The 14,873-nt window shown below is 42.8% G+C and overlaps 1 protein-coding gene across 1 annotated transcript in view; it reads left to right on the top strand.

Annotated features, from left to right (window-relative positions):
* The window catches only part of Sesn1 (sestrin 1), a 96,124-nt gene that overhangs the window by 30,253 nt on the left and 50,998 nt on the right, over positions 1-14,873 (top strand). The window lies entirely within an intron of this gene.

Below are 14,873 nucleotides of genomic sequence, written 5' to 3'. Positions count from 1 at the left end.
AGTGGTACATATGGAGTGACATGATTTTGTATGTCTATAGTGGTACATGTGAAGTTACATGATTTTGTATGTATATAGTGATACACATGGAGTTACATGATTTTGTATGTGTATAGTGGTACACATGGAGTGACATGATTTCGTATGTCTATAGTGGTGCACATGGAGCTACATGAACTTTGGGAAACTGGAATTTGATCTTTCCTCAATACAGTGTATGTTGATATCTTGGTATCTCTTGGAACAGAAGGTTTATGTTCCAGTTAAATTTCCTTTCTAGATCCTCACCCCTGACGTCTTTTAAAGGCAGGATACTTGTGAGAGAGAACGCTCGCCCTTTAACACTGAGTTTTGCTGAAATCTTCTGTTCTCATGTTGCCTGAGAATTGCTGACAACTTAAAAGCTATCGTATGAGTGACTACCAGTTGCCTAGATTGTTTGATGATTTTAGTGGATCAGGATTTCCTGTCATTTTTCTTCTTTTTCTGGGACTGTGTAGCTTTATCTATGAGCAGTTGTACACTTGGAAAGAGAAAACAAAGCAAGGCTCTGAATTGAAGTTACCTTTCCTCCTGTGCCAAGTGAAACTTTCCTCTGTTACATGCGAGCAGTTCTTGGTGCCTCAGCATCTGGAGAGTTGCAAGGAGGAGAGGGAATTCTGGGCTCAGGAGAGCTTTTTCTGAGCTAAGCTCACTCTGTTCTCATCTGAGCCAGGCCTTCCTACTCTTGGTGGAAGCATTGTCCTAGCATCCATGTGATGAAATCAGGAGAAATCCATATGGACCCTGAGCCTAGAATCCGTTCCTGGGCTACTGTGTCGGGCAGGGTTGGAGTGAGGTACAGGGGCATATACATGTGAATAACTTTTTAAAGCCTGAGTCAGTCTGGGCAGTGGTGGTGCACGCCTTTAGCCCCAGCACTCGGGAGGCAAAAGCAGGTGGATCTCTGTGAGTTCATGCCAGCCTGGTCTACAGAATGAGTTCTAGGACAGCCAGCACAGAGAAGCAGTCTCAAAAACAAACAAAAAGTATAAATCCAAAGGCACGTGTATTAAGAAGTAGGCACTCTGTTAAAAGAATTGAAGTCAGTTGCTGAGTGAGGCAGCCATTAATCCTGGCCACTAGCATTAATACTAGGAGTATTAACACTAGGGTTTAAATACTACGAGTGCCTGCAGGACAGCCTCCGTCAAAACCAGACATCTCTGCTCCAGAAGATAAGTATGGGTTTCTGAGGAGAACCAAGAGTCTTCAATAAAGGAGACTTTCTTTGGAAACTCTTACTGGGACTTGAGAATGGTTAAATATTTTAGTCAGGAATGTGTTTGACAGACTAGAGGGAGGAGCTAACCCGTGTTGTAAACAGAGAAGAGTCTTAGGAGAAGTCTTCATTTAGGTGCCTGCGCAAGGCCAGAGTGATGTCTTGCTCTCCCTAGGCCACAGAATTCTATTTATGAGTATTTATGAGTATCCAGTTCCATTCAGGCATCAGCTTGACACAATTTCTGAGTGTTGAGCATTTCTGAGTGGCTTCATGAGGAGGGTTTGGCTCAGGGTCCCCCTTGAGGTTGAAGTTAAGATCTCAGCTGGGGGCCAGTCTCACTGGTGGATTCTCTGGAAATCACTTGCCTGAAACAGACCGAGGTAAGCAGGGAGGGGACAAGGACAAGAAGGGAGTGTGGGGAGCTGTAGACTGTCTTTAGAAGTGGCATAGCATTGTTTGTCATAGTCGGTTGTTCACATAACCCTCATCCAAAGTTGGAAGGGAGCTGCAGAAGCATGTGGTCTGGGGAGGTATCACAGAAGCTCCTCGTACACGGCACAGTGTTCCGGGAGAGAGGGGGAGAAAGGAGGCTGTACTGGCCGTCTTCTGTCTGCATCTCATTAGCCAGACCTGTGTAACATGGCCTCAAAAGCTGGGAGGAGCCAAGTCCTTAACTTAGATGGCGTCTGTAGTAGGCTGAGAAGGGAGTTGGAAATGAAGCTTGGGTTAGCATACCGTGCTGGCCGCCACCTGCCACTGCAGACATTGATGGCAGTGAGCACTGTTGTTTTCTTGCAGCACAGGGAATAGGACTCAGGGTATTGCACATACTGAGCAAACATTTTGACTAGGCTGTGTTCCACTGCTATATAAGATTACCTTCAATGTTCCTGTATTCTCAGTAATAACAGCTTATTGGAGGGAGAGTTAACCTATAAAGTGTGAATTAAAGGAACACTGGAAGAATTTTTGCTAACTTAAGCTCACCTTAACTTGAGATCCTCCTGCCTCATCTTATACATGCTGTAATTACAAGCATGTGCCACCATGCCCAGCTAAAGTTAGGTTTTGGTTTTATTTTAAAGATTTATTTATTTATTTCATGTATGTGAATACACTGCATCTGTCTTCAGACACACCAGAAGAGGGCATCAGATCCCATTACAGATGGTTGTGAGCCACCATGTGGTTGCTGAGAATTGAACTCAGGACCTCTGGAAGAGCAGTCAGTGCTCTTAACCACTGAGCCATCTCTCCAGCCCCTAAAGTTAGTTTTTAAAATGTACTTGATTTTTATAGTCATTACAGAAGAAAAGTTCTCACTGGTCATAAGTAAGTTTACTTGTGAAATATAAAATAGTTATACGGACATTTTTAGTGTTTTTCTTCTCTATATTCCTATATTTGTTTGCATAAAATATTTGGCAGAAAAATTGCTCTTACTACCAACAAAAATTTATTGAGCGTATGATTCAACCCAACCTAGAATCCCCTGGCAAGAGACTCTTGGTAAGGGATTGTCTAGGCTAGGTTAGGCTGTTGACATGCTGTAAATGGGATAACAGAGGAGGGAAAACCCCTCTTTAGATGTGGGCAGCACCCCTTCTTGGGCTGTATAGTAGACTGTGTGAAGAGCTGAGAAAGCCGAGCATAGGTGTGAGTGTGTTTATTCTCTTTCTGCTCCTACATGCGATGGGACTGAATTCCTGCTCTAACTTCCCACAGTGACGGCATATAGCACGGAACTGTAATCCAAATAAACCTTTCCTTCCATAGTGTCTGTTAGTTGGGGTATTTCATCACAGCAGATAAAGTGAAAGTAGGGCAGTGTGCCAACCATATACTGTGTGCAATTTGTGGAGAGCTTTAAAGAAAAGTTTGGTCCCATGTGGTGGACGTACCTTTAAATACTACACTGCAGGAAGAGGCTGATGGAGCTTCGTGGGTTTGAGGCCAAATTGTCTACATAGAGTTCCAGGCCAGCTAGGCCTAGGCAGTGAGGTTGTCTCAATCAATCAATTGATATTTTTTAAAATAAGAAAACTTAATCTCTACCAGTCACTGATTCATTTTGTGGTCATTTTCTTAGTAATGATGTCTAGAATTAAAAAAAAAAAAGGCTACTATCATTCATTTTAAAATTGTGGGGCTAGAGAGATGGCTCAGTGGTTAAGAGCACTGACTGCTCTTCCAGAGGTCCTGAGTACAATTCCCAGCAACCGCATGGTGGCTCACAACGTCTGTAATGGGATCTGATGCCCTTTTCTGGTGTGTCTGAAGACACTTACGGTGTACTCATATACATAAAATAAATAAATCTTTTTTAAAAAAAGAATTAAAATTATATATTTTTCTTTTTCTCAGTAGTTACCAAATTGCATTTCTGAAAATACCTTAAAATGTGAAACCATGAAAGTATATATAGATGGTACAGTCACTACTGAAAGTTATACTTAGCGCAAGATGTGTCAAGGAGCGTTCATGGAAGTCAGAGGTCAGAGAGCAGCTCTGTGGAGCACCTCTGTGTTTAGGTAAAATTTGTCTATCGTTGATCTAAACAGTCAGCAGAAAACTCAGGTAACCATCACTTGGGACGTTTGAAAAAAAAAAAAACAAAGCAATAGTTTGCTAATAACATTAGAACTAGAGGCAGATGTGGTGGCACTTCTGTTATCCCAGGGCCTCAGAGGAAACAGGGGAATCAAGAAGTCAAGGCCATCCAAACAAAAAAAAATCATAAAAAATTAATGATTTGAGAGAAGAGATAATCTCAAACTAAAGATAAATATTGTTAAAATTGCATAATATAAATTTAACTAGTACTAATAAAAATGTAGATAGAAATTTCTTGTTGGTGAAATAAAAGTTACGATGTAAAAAGAACAGCTACAACAGCAGTTCATGATGGAGAACCTAAATTTGCTCAAACTTAATATAGGTGTCCATTTTGATCTGAAAAAGCAGTGGATGAATCAAGTAGTTACTATGGAAAACAAATGAATTTCAGTTAGAATTGAAGCAGTTATACATGGTATGACATAGAGATCATCATAGAATCAGTTGCTTCAGAAAATACTTTATGGATGAAAGTTATTTTTATTAATATACTTCCAGTTAATAAAATGCACTCAGATATGGAGCAGAAACATTCTGGAGTGTGCACTGCTCTGACTAGCATGTGGACAGGGAGAGCAACATTACTATTCAAGGGTCTACTCTGTCCAAGTAATGTACTTTATTGATTCTTCTAAAGATCTATTTACTTTTATTTTTCGCATAGGTATTTTTTCTTCATGCATGTCTTTCCTTTCCTTCATGTATGGGTACACCACTTGTGTGCCGTCCCCGAAGAGGCCAGATGAAGGCAGCAGATCCTCTGTAGCTAGTTGTAAAATAACCAGAGAGTGCTGCTGCCCACTGAGGTCACTGAGCTCGCCTCGGCAAGAGCACCAAGTGCTCCTCTACACAGAGACTGTCTCTCTCCATGGTGCATGGTCTGCCATGTCCATGGTCTGGTCGTGTTTGCTGCCATATAGAGAGGATGTTTTAAAATGTCTTACTTCCTTCCATCTTCACCTGTAGTCTAATAAAATCGCTCATATTTTCCCATCTTACCCCAGTAGTAGATTTACTGTTTCCATTTTCATAACTCTATCCTGTCACGGCCGGACTGTGTTAACTCCCAGCAGGGATAAGTGACCCACACCTCTCTGCTGAGCCCGAGCCAATTGCTAATACTGTCCTGTAGATCCCACTTATCCACCACCAAGCCAACAAATCCAGGAAACAGACTAGACAAGCTGTCGGTCTTTACCCTCTTTACTTAGTTACTCGTGTCCATTACCTGCACTTACTCCTTCCTCAAAAACAGGAAAGGGGAAAAGCCTAGAGAGAGGGGCTGGGAGACTGAATGCAGTCTCTAGATGTCTTTCATACCTTACCATAGGCACGAAGGTAAATGTGAGAGAGAAGCCCAGTTTAAACATTCCTTAAGCAGTTACAGTTGCCTTCAAAGGAATAAAGCTGTGTAGCACTATCATGAAAGCAGAGTGTTACAATGTTGCAGCTCGTTCACTCTACTCAGTGCCCTTCTAGTATTGGGGAAAGGGCTTCATTCATGCAAGGGCAAGGCTTTTTTTCTTTCTTCCTTTTTGAGACCAAGCCTCACAGTCTAACCCTGGCTGTCCTGGAACTCCGTATGTAGACCAGGCTGACCTCAAACTTAGAGCGATCACCTGCACCCTCCTGTTTCTGATTGCTGGGATTGAGGGTGTGTCCCAACATAACCAGCAAGGTAATATTGTTCAAAAATAGTCTAATGACTTACTGTATTTTCACTGAAGAAGTGCTGTTACAGTCTGGCTCTGGTCTAGGGAGTGAACAAAACTTAAACTTTCCAGTAAAAATGTTCTGATCCACTATCTTAGCAATTCATAGAATCTTCTCACACAACAAACACAACTGTAGACAAGGCAGATGATGAATAATTTTTTAGCTTGTTTGCAGTGCTGTTTCTCACACATCCCTGGCAAATCTGCTGTCACTAGTAATATCCAGCCCCCCCCCCAAAGTTTTAAACCATTGTGAAACTGATCTCAAAAAGCAGTTCTTATGTTTTCATAGAAGTTTTTCCTTTTGCTCCAGAAATTAGTTTACATACCATTTGTTTCAGACTCATTCTGTTTCGTCTGAGTTGCATTGAAACTTTAGTTTAGAAGCTTGTACTAAAGGGACTTAATCCATCTCATTGAAAAGTCTTGCTAACTGGACTGTTTGCCATAACAAACTTCTGCTTACTCCTGTGGACACTTACTACTTTGAGGACTACATCGCCTCTGACTACTAGAAGCTTTGCTGGGCTCCTCTTGCCTCTGTGCTAGACTGGAGATGAAAACTGGGAAGGAAGTGTGTAGAAGGGCCAGCAGGCTGGTGGTGAGTGATCTCGTATTTGCTTGAACTGTTTGCTGATAGTCTTTTAAGGACCTTTTCATTCATAGTCTTTTCTTTCCTTTTTTTTTTTTTGTACTTCGTTGTTTCATTTATTTTAAAGGGAAACGGAGACTCCAGATCATGTGATTTTAACTTATATATAAAAAAATAAGTACAACATGTTTTTTTTTTAAGTCCCATAGGCAAATGACCAAAAAAAAAAAAAAAAAAGACCAAGTAGAGGTGTATGGGATAAGAGAGTACTTCAGCCTGGCCAAGGAATTTATCTCTTATGCCCAGTGCCTGTGTCTTTTACTCAGGTTGCTAAGGGAGAGGATCACAATGTAACTGGCATCCCTCTCTCCTTCATGGCATCTTGAAACTCAGCCTTCAGGTGAGAATTCTGTGGTTTTAAGTTTTAAGGTGCTCCTTGGACAGATGTGAGGTCACAGCCTTTAGCCATGCACTTGAACTTCTTTCCACTTGGGGACTAGACCTGTCACTAGAACCAAAGTGTACATTTCCTCCATTGCTGCTGGGGTTTGCATTCTTTGCCACTTGTGGACAAATAACAGCAGTCAAACTCTTAAGAGCCAGTTCCTGAGCCCAGAGGAACCAAGAAATACCTCTCTGTGTGCTCCCACCAGGGCCCAGAGGAACCATGGAATACCACTCTCCCACCAGGGAGGGCGTCATTTTCTGAGTCCTCTAACTCATCCTGTGCAAACACTAAGTGCTCAGCTGAACCCAGGCCTGTTCTTGTTAGGTTTAAGAATAAAAAAATATTCTCACTTGGCTGTACATCTTGCAGCGAGGTGGGACTCTCTGGAGTGGACAGAAACTCTGGGAACTTCTGAAAAGTCTGAGCCCCTGTCTCTTCTGGGTCTAGGCCCACAGGCAACTGAAGGCTCCTCAGAACATCGGAGAAGGGATCCTTGGAGGAGTTAGTAACTGACTGCATTCTGTGGCCCGGTCACTGGGAGGAGCGATCAGCCAGCAGTGCCTCTTGTGTCTGATTTGACTGGCCATGCTACTGTCCCATAGATGTTCTGAACAAACTGAACCAAGCGCTCCGGTTTAGAGTCTAACTCATCTGATACATTGATTAAGCTCCCAAAATCCTGTGGCTTTTCAGAGACCAGGTTCAAATCTAACTCAGAGTCAGTGACACCTTCCTGTCATACTCATATCCTTTGAAGAAGCGTCATGCTGTTCCTGTAAGATGTTCATTCTGCTTTATTAAAGTTACAGTGTACCCATCAGGAGTTGGAGAGTTCCTATGAAAAAAAGTTTTTAAAAAATCACAAATTTGATTTTCTGAATAGTTATTGATCTTGTTCTGGTTGGTTTTAGTCAACTTGACACCAGCTAGAGTCTTCTGAGAAAGAGAGCACCTCAATTTAGGAATTATGTCTATAGATTAGACTTGGAGTGTGTCTGTGAGACATATTTTTTGGCTTATGGTTGATGTGGGAGGGCCAGCCTGTGGCTGGTCATACCAGCCCTAGCTAGGTGGGTCTGGAGGCACACACAATGCATGGGTGCCTGAGGGCTAGCCAGTGAGCCTCACTCCTCCATGGCCTCTGGGTGGCCTCCTGCCTCCATACTCCTGGCCTGACTCTTCCCCTAAATGGTGGACTGTGATGGAGAAGTGTAGCCACATATACCCTGTCTTCCCCCAGGTTGGTTTTAGTCAGAGTGCTTTATCACAGTGATGGAGAAGCCGCTTTTACCACTTTCTAAAAATGCTGATCTGGAGGCACCGAAGGGAAGGTGACTTCCCAGTAACAGACAGAGCTCTGTCTGCTGCAGTATTACCTCACAGGGTGTCATAGGAGGAGTCCCAGCGGCTCACTCTGGTACCACCTACTCCCACTCAGCCTTCAGGCACCAGCTTATATTTCTCCCCAGTGCTTTTTGGTCTGAGGCAGTAAGGACCCAGGGACCCAGCTGGGAATCGTATGTACCTCATTTCTGACTCCAGCCTCAAGGGCTCTCAAAAATCCTCCCCAGGGACCTACTGGATTCAAGTACAGCCTTCCCCACAGACCCAAGCCCCATTTCTCCTCCTGATTATAAGAGGGGATGTTGGAGTGACCCCTGTTGGGAGGAGCTGGCCAACCCTGCTGCCTGCTCATGGCACACACACACACGCACACACACACACAAAACCCGTGCATTCGAACACATGCAAGCAAGTACACACTTTTTTTTCTCTTGTCAGTCTTGCTACACATTGTAAATCTTATTTTCTTTGGAAGATCCAGCACTTGATTCTGCTGATTTTTCTCTTCTGTTTTCAATTCTTATTGTCCCTTATTATTTTCCTTTGGCTGGCTTCTTGGGTTTTGTTTTATTTGTTTGTTTTTTGGTTTTTTTGTTTTGGTTTGGTTTGTTTTTTTGGGTTATTTTGCTTGCAGAATAGAAATTTGGATTTTTTCTTATATTTTCTTTTATTTGGCATATGCATACAGCTATCAGTTTCCTTCTGCTGACACTGGCCCATACAACCAAAGGGCACTGGCAGCTATCCCTCTCCACCATTAGCAGAGAAGACCGTACAACCAAAGTACTTAGAGCAATCAAAAGCACTAATAAAAATCAGAGACTTATGTCAGAACAAAGCCCAAGCTGAAACAAGTAGCAGATAACAGGAAAATGGAACTTGTGTTCATCTGGAAACTAGCAATGTACTGATAAGTATTGTTGTGTAACAGTAGGAAGCACTGAGAGAGAGTGAACAGCGATGAGAGTCCAGCGGCCTCTGTGTCTTGTGAGTTGTCAAGAGCAGTTTCGGAAACACAAGGTGGGGGGGGAAGAAGGCTTGTTGCTTGGAGTCTCTGCTTCCTGTGCTTGCTCAGTTTTCATCTCTGATGCCTGAGAATGCTTTTATTATCCTGGTAGGATGTTTTCTGTGACAGAGTTCTTTTCTTAAATACATAAAAAGCTGTACAGCTTCCTTCAGACCTCAGGGCTTATGAGCTAGTGTACTCCTAACACCTCCATCAGCAGAAGAAGCTGGTACCTTTTTTTGTAAGAAAGGGCAAAAGTTCTGGTTTCTGGTTTGGCCTTTGTATGTTTAGTGAACTCTTTGTTATTTCTGGACAAGGGTGCGAGTTGCCACTCTGCTGGGCCCCCAGTGATACCTCCTTGTCTAGAAGATGCAGGAATGCCTTGTTACTGTTCCCAAGACATCACACAGTAGGGATGGCCTCATCACCACTGGCAGTGTTGAAAGTCCCAACTGTCTAGGTCAGTTTGCCACCACCACTCAAGTTAGAGTAGGAGGAGCTTTGTTCATTGCTTCAGGGTGTTTGTGGAAGGCCGGGCTTCCCATGTGGCCTTTTCCACTACCAATGGTGGACAGTGGAAACTGGCATTTCCCTACGGGAAGTCCTGGCTCCTGGCAGAGTTGGGAGCTCCTGTTACTTCTTACTAGGGTGGACATTTACATTTCCCATTAGCCATTGCTGGTGAGGCTGTGGGTAGGGCCACCATTACTTTTATTATTGTGGTGGCGAAGATGGCCTTTGACCTCAGGAGAGTGCTTAGTGTCTAAAAATGCTCTGTCTTGCTAGGCTATTGCCTTCCTAGTCCATTGGATAAAGAAAGCTAGCTTTTGTGTTTCTTTTCTAGAACAATTTCTCTAAAACATTGTTATTTTAAAAGAACCTTTGCAAATGGATCTGTTTGTTTATTTGTTTGTTTTTTGATACAGGGTCTCACTATGTAGCCTTGGCTATCCTGAAGTTCTCTGTGCAGACCAGGCTGGCCTCGAATTCATAGAGTTCCACTTGCGTTTGCCTCCCAAATGGCTAGGATTGAAGGTAGACGCCACCATGTTTGGCTTCCAGTGGATATTAATTTTAATCTCTATATTAATTCAGCTTTCTGTGGCAGGAAGACACAAGTCAAATGCTGGCAGATATGTAATCTTCTCTCAGGTTTCTCATTTCCTAGTATCTATGTTTAATACAATATATATCATAAATCCTTGCATTTTTCAGTGGTAAAGCACAAATCTGGAAGTACTTAAATATTCATCTATATTCTAAATTCATACAGCTAAGTGAATTCTAGGAGGCTTTCATATAGGCCTTTAAGTATAGAAGGGCATTATATGCTTGGAAAATTGTCTACTGCATTCATTAGTTATATCAGAAAATTTTCTTACTATTTTTGAAAGGTCATTTCTCAATGCTATCTTAGGATAATGTTAAAGAAATTTAATATTTAAGGAATTATGATATGGTTTAATTCCTGGACTGTGATTGAAGTAATCAGTTCTGCACTGATCTGTTTATTCTTAGATGCTGTATACTAGGACATTTAAATCATTCACATATTGATGATGGACCCTGTTGTACCTACAGCCTCAGGAATTTTAAATTTCTTTCTGGAAACTTCTGCCCTTCATTGCTTTAGAATCCTTCCTTGGATTTATAGTTACTGTTTGTAGCACAAGTCTTTGTATAAGCAGATTCCGCAGGTTTTCTAAGATCTTGGAGAAGAGAAGTACTGAAAAGTTATGTGCCTTCAGTTTGCAGTGATGCCTTCTTTTGCCACATAAATGGCTAATCATGCGATTCTTTTCAAGATGCCACAGTAAAACGGGAGTTGATACAGTGACTCCTGCTTTAATTTAATCTCTGTGGCAGAGTAATGAACAGGATTTGCTGACGCTGCTGAAGAGTCCTTGGATGCTTACCTAAAAGTAACAGGAGTAAACGAAAATGATAAACTAAGTGACAACTAAGCCCACAAGAAACCAAAAGCCCTAAGGTTACATGCAAGCTTTCACCATTTCTCTACCCTGTTCTTCCCCAACCCACACTCCTATGTGTTTATTCATCAACTAAATATGTATGTGTGTGTGTGTGTGTGTGTGTGTGTGTACATACGTATATACACACACATATAACAAGCTAAATTCTTTGGTGAAAAAAGGAAATTGTTTGTTACTGTTTTACTTAAGTATTTGTTATCGGTGCTTCCATCTGAAGACCAGCAGTCCCAGTGTTTCCAGTCCCTGAGCTGCAGTTTTCTTGCCGGAAAGACGGTGCCATGTGAACTCAGTCACCCTGTCTGGCGCTGTCAGCCCTGCCGGTCTGTGGTCCTGACATAACTCCCAACTGTGTTTTCAGCCCTTGCTCTCATCGCTGTGTTACATTCAGATTGGAAGCCACAAAATGAACAAAATGCTACTTAAGAAGAAAGAAAAGTCTGCAAGGTTTTTGAAGAAGCATGAATGGGTGTCAAAAAAACAAAACAAAACAAAAAACACCTTCTAATTGAAACTGTTCATTCATGAAAATATTTTTTCTTATTTTGAGTAACTCATTTTATTTACCATTTGGGTGGACAAGCTTAGAGTCTGCAAATGTAAATCATCTTTATATCATTTGATGAGTTAGTATTTTTAATACTAGTTACAGGCCCATGACCGCTTGGCATGCATTAGCTATGCCTATCAGGGCCAAAGCCCAGTATGGCCCAACCTTGTTCACTGAGAAAAGTCACAGGGCAGCTGTGGTCTGCAGTGTCTTGTCTTCTCTTCAGTTACTTTATCTTATGCTCTATTTTGAACTGAAACTAAGAACTATAAGTGGTCACACTTGGATATCAGTATGACTTTCTACAAAATAAAGGAGAATTTTCAGTTATCTAACATGTTTGGCATATACCTCGTCATGAGCTACTGTGACATAAAGATTCTCTGCAGCCTGGGCAGCCTGTTGTCACGTGTAAAGTAGTCGCCTTTGATCTTTGGTTGTGCTCTTTCCCGACCTCTGTGACATCCCCTCAGGGCTCTGTGGCACTGAGCTTGTTGCTCCTCTGCTCTGACCCTGCTCTTAGAGAGAAGCTCATTCCTACAGCAGACACATCACTCAGAAGTTAAACAGAAGCGAACATTTGTTCTTGTTGAGCAAAAGTTTTCTGATGTGGGACTTAAAATATTTTTGATGTAGTTCTGTCCTGTATCCTACTCGAGGAAGTATCTGCCCTAGGTGAACATGAAATGAGAAACAATTCTGCTTAATTCCTTTTGGTCTGAGTTCCTCCTTTTCTCACAGAGTAAAACATCTCATTGCACTTTTTTGTTGTTGGTTTGGTTTGGTTTGGTTTGGTTTGGTTTGGTTTGGTTTTGGTTTTGGTTTTGGTGTTTTTAGAGACAAGGTCTCATGTAGCCATGGCTGTCCTGGAACTCACTCTGTAGAGATCCTCCTGCCTCTGTCTCTCAAGAGCTGGGATTGAAGGTGTGGCTCCTACACTAGCTCATTGTGCTTTTCAATACAAGTTTCTTTTTTTGTTTTGTTTTTTGGTTTTTCGAGACAGGGTTTCTCTGTATAGCCATGGCTGTCCTGGAACTCACTCTGTAGACCAGGCTGGCCTCGAACTCAGAAATCTGCCTGCCTCTATCTCCCAAGTGCTGGGATTAAAGGTGTGCGCCACCACTGCCCGGCTCAATACAAGTTTCTAAACAAAGCCAATGGCTCTAGCTAGTGCTAAAACAAAGTCTGTCCCAGAGACTTGACCAAATATCTGTCTTGAACTTAATAAAAAGTGGCATGTCCATCATCCATGCAGTACCCAATTTTAAAGATTAACTGTATACATGTTGGCCGTACATGCTTGGTTCTTACTTGAGTTCATTGTGTAGTTTGATGGCTGTCTTAGTCCATTCTGCATGACTGTGACAAAACACCTGAGACTTGATTACTAATGTGGAGAGGCTTTCCTAAGGTCAGGTGTATACATGATACCCCCCAATATCACTAAACAAATACACCCATTTAGTTTGCCATTCTGGTGACTAGAATCTAAACAGAATGGAAGCAGTGTCCTGGCTGAGGAGAAGTAGATGGAGACCAGTAGCTGCAGAGACTGCCAAAGAATAAGGTAGACTCATCTTTAGTAACACTCTCTCTTGTTAACTAACAGTTACAAGAGACCCAATTCACTCCCACAAAACAATTTTAACCCACTTGTGAAGGTGGAGCCTGCCCACCCTCCTTCCCTCCTTCCTTCTCTCCCTCCCTCCCTTCCTTCCTCCTTCCCTCCCTCCGTCTCTCCCTAAGGATCAAGATGTAAAACTCTCAGCTCCTTCTCCAGCACCATGCCTGCCTGAACACTGCCATGCTTCACACCATGGTACTAATGGACTGAACTGTTGAAGCTGTGAGCCAGCCCCAGTTAAATGCTCCCTTTGTAAGAGTTGCTTTGGTCATGGTGTCTCTTCACAGCAGTAGAACCCTGGCTAAGACAGAGTGTTTGCTACCCTTCTTGTATTATACGAGGAATACAAGTGGAGTTGCACTGTGGGAAGGTTATGGCAAGGGGCCTGTGGGAGAAGGCAAAGAAGAGTCAGTACATTTGTTGACTCAGGTGCTGAACCAAGGCCAAAGACATCTGCGGCTCAACAGGGATGGGCAGTGTGCCTCTTGTCTGGATTTGTGGTTGTCTTATTTCATAATAATTATCTTAAGAGCATTTTTATTAAGTTAAAGAACTGTAAATGAACAGACAATAACGACAGAGAAAAGCTGAAAGGAATAGCTCAACAGGGGACAACAGCAACCACCACTCAGTTGAACAGTGGCAGCACTCCCCCAGCCCCCACCTGTTCAATCTTTGCAGAGTTGCCTGAAAGGTCACAAGAGGCTGCTTATGAAGAGGCAAAACCACAACTTCAGGGGACAGTGCATAAAGTCATAGTGGTAAGAATGCTTGTTACAGCCAGACTAGTTCTGTAGAATGTAATGTAATCACTTTTCCTCAAACCTAAGGAAACAGAAAACCAAACCCCTGCAGGTGGTGTCCCACATCCTGTGGGGCCACGTGTCCGATGCCATCTTCACCATAGACTGCAGGAAACATGGAGGCTTTTTCCCATCTCACAAAGGTTACTGTCTGAAGTTAAAGTGCATCTGTTACTTCTCCCTCTGAACTGATTTTTTGCTGGCAGAATGTAGAGCCAGCCTAAAGCCACAGAGAATGATTGTAACTCTATGAAGTTGCCAAACTGCAGAGCTGGTATCAAAAACCAGACGCTTAGATTCTATTTTAGCAGTTTCTTGTTTCTTGTTTGTATAGGTGCAAGTGTGAGGGTATGGTATGCCCAGGTTTACACACACACACACACACACACACACACACACACCATCAAGTGTCCCTCTCTGTCACTTCTGCCTATCCCCTCAGAATGGGCTCTCACTGTCCTGGAGCTAGGCTGGCAGTCAACAAGCTCCAGCAATCCTCCTGCCTCCTCTCCCAACACTAGGTAGGACTCTATCCCTGGTTTTCTCTGTGAATGCTGAGGTCTTGAACTTGGTTCCTCCGGCTTGTGCGGTAAGCAGTCTGACCAGTCTAGCAGTGCTTCTATGGGGAAAAAAATCAACTCAGCTTTTGAAATAATTTTTAGTTACTCCTTGAGAATCTCATACACGAATACAATATATTTGATCGTATCTCTGCTCCCAGTTTGTTCCCTTCACTCTGTTCCTTTTTCTTCTCATTCTGCATAGTGTCCAGTAAGAGGTGGGGGTAGGTAGGTGGACACCTTGTGAGAGGCCTGCAGTAAGGGAGGAATCATGGGCAGTGTTTGGGAGCGTGTGAAGGTCTTCACTCAGTGATGCTGGGGCAGGGCAGACAGTGCAGTGCTGGGGCAGGGCAGACAGTG

This window comes from Grammomys surdaster, unplaced genomic scaffold, assembly GCF_004785775.1.
Source record: "Grammomys surdaster isolate TR1022 unplaced genomic scaffold, NIH_TR_1.0 190, whole genome shotgun sequence".
NCBI classification, from domain to species: Eukaryota; Metazoa; Chordata; class Mammalia; order Rodentia; family Muridae; genus Grammomys; species Grammomys surdaster.
This window is presented reverse-complemented; position numbering and strand designations above follow the sequence as displayed.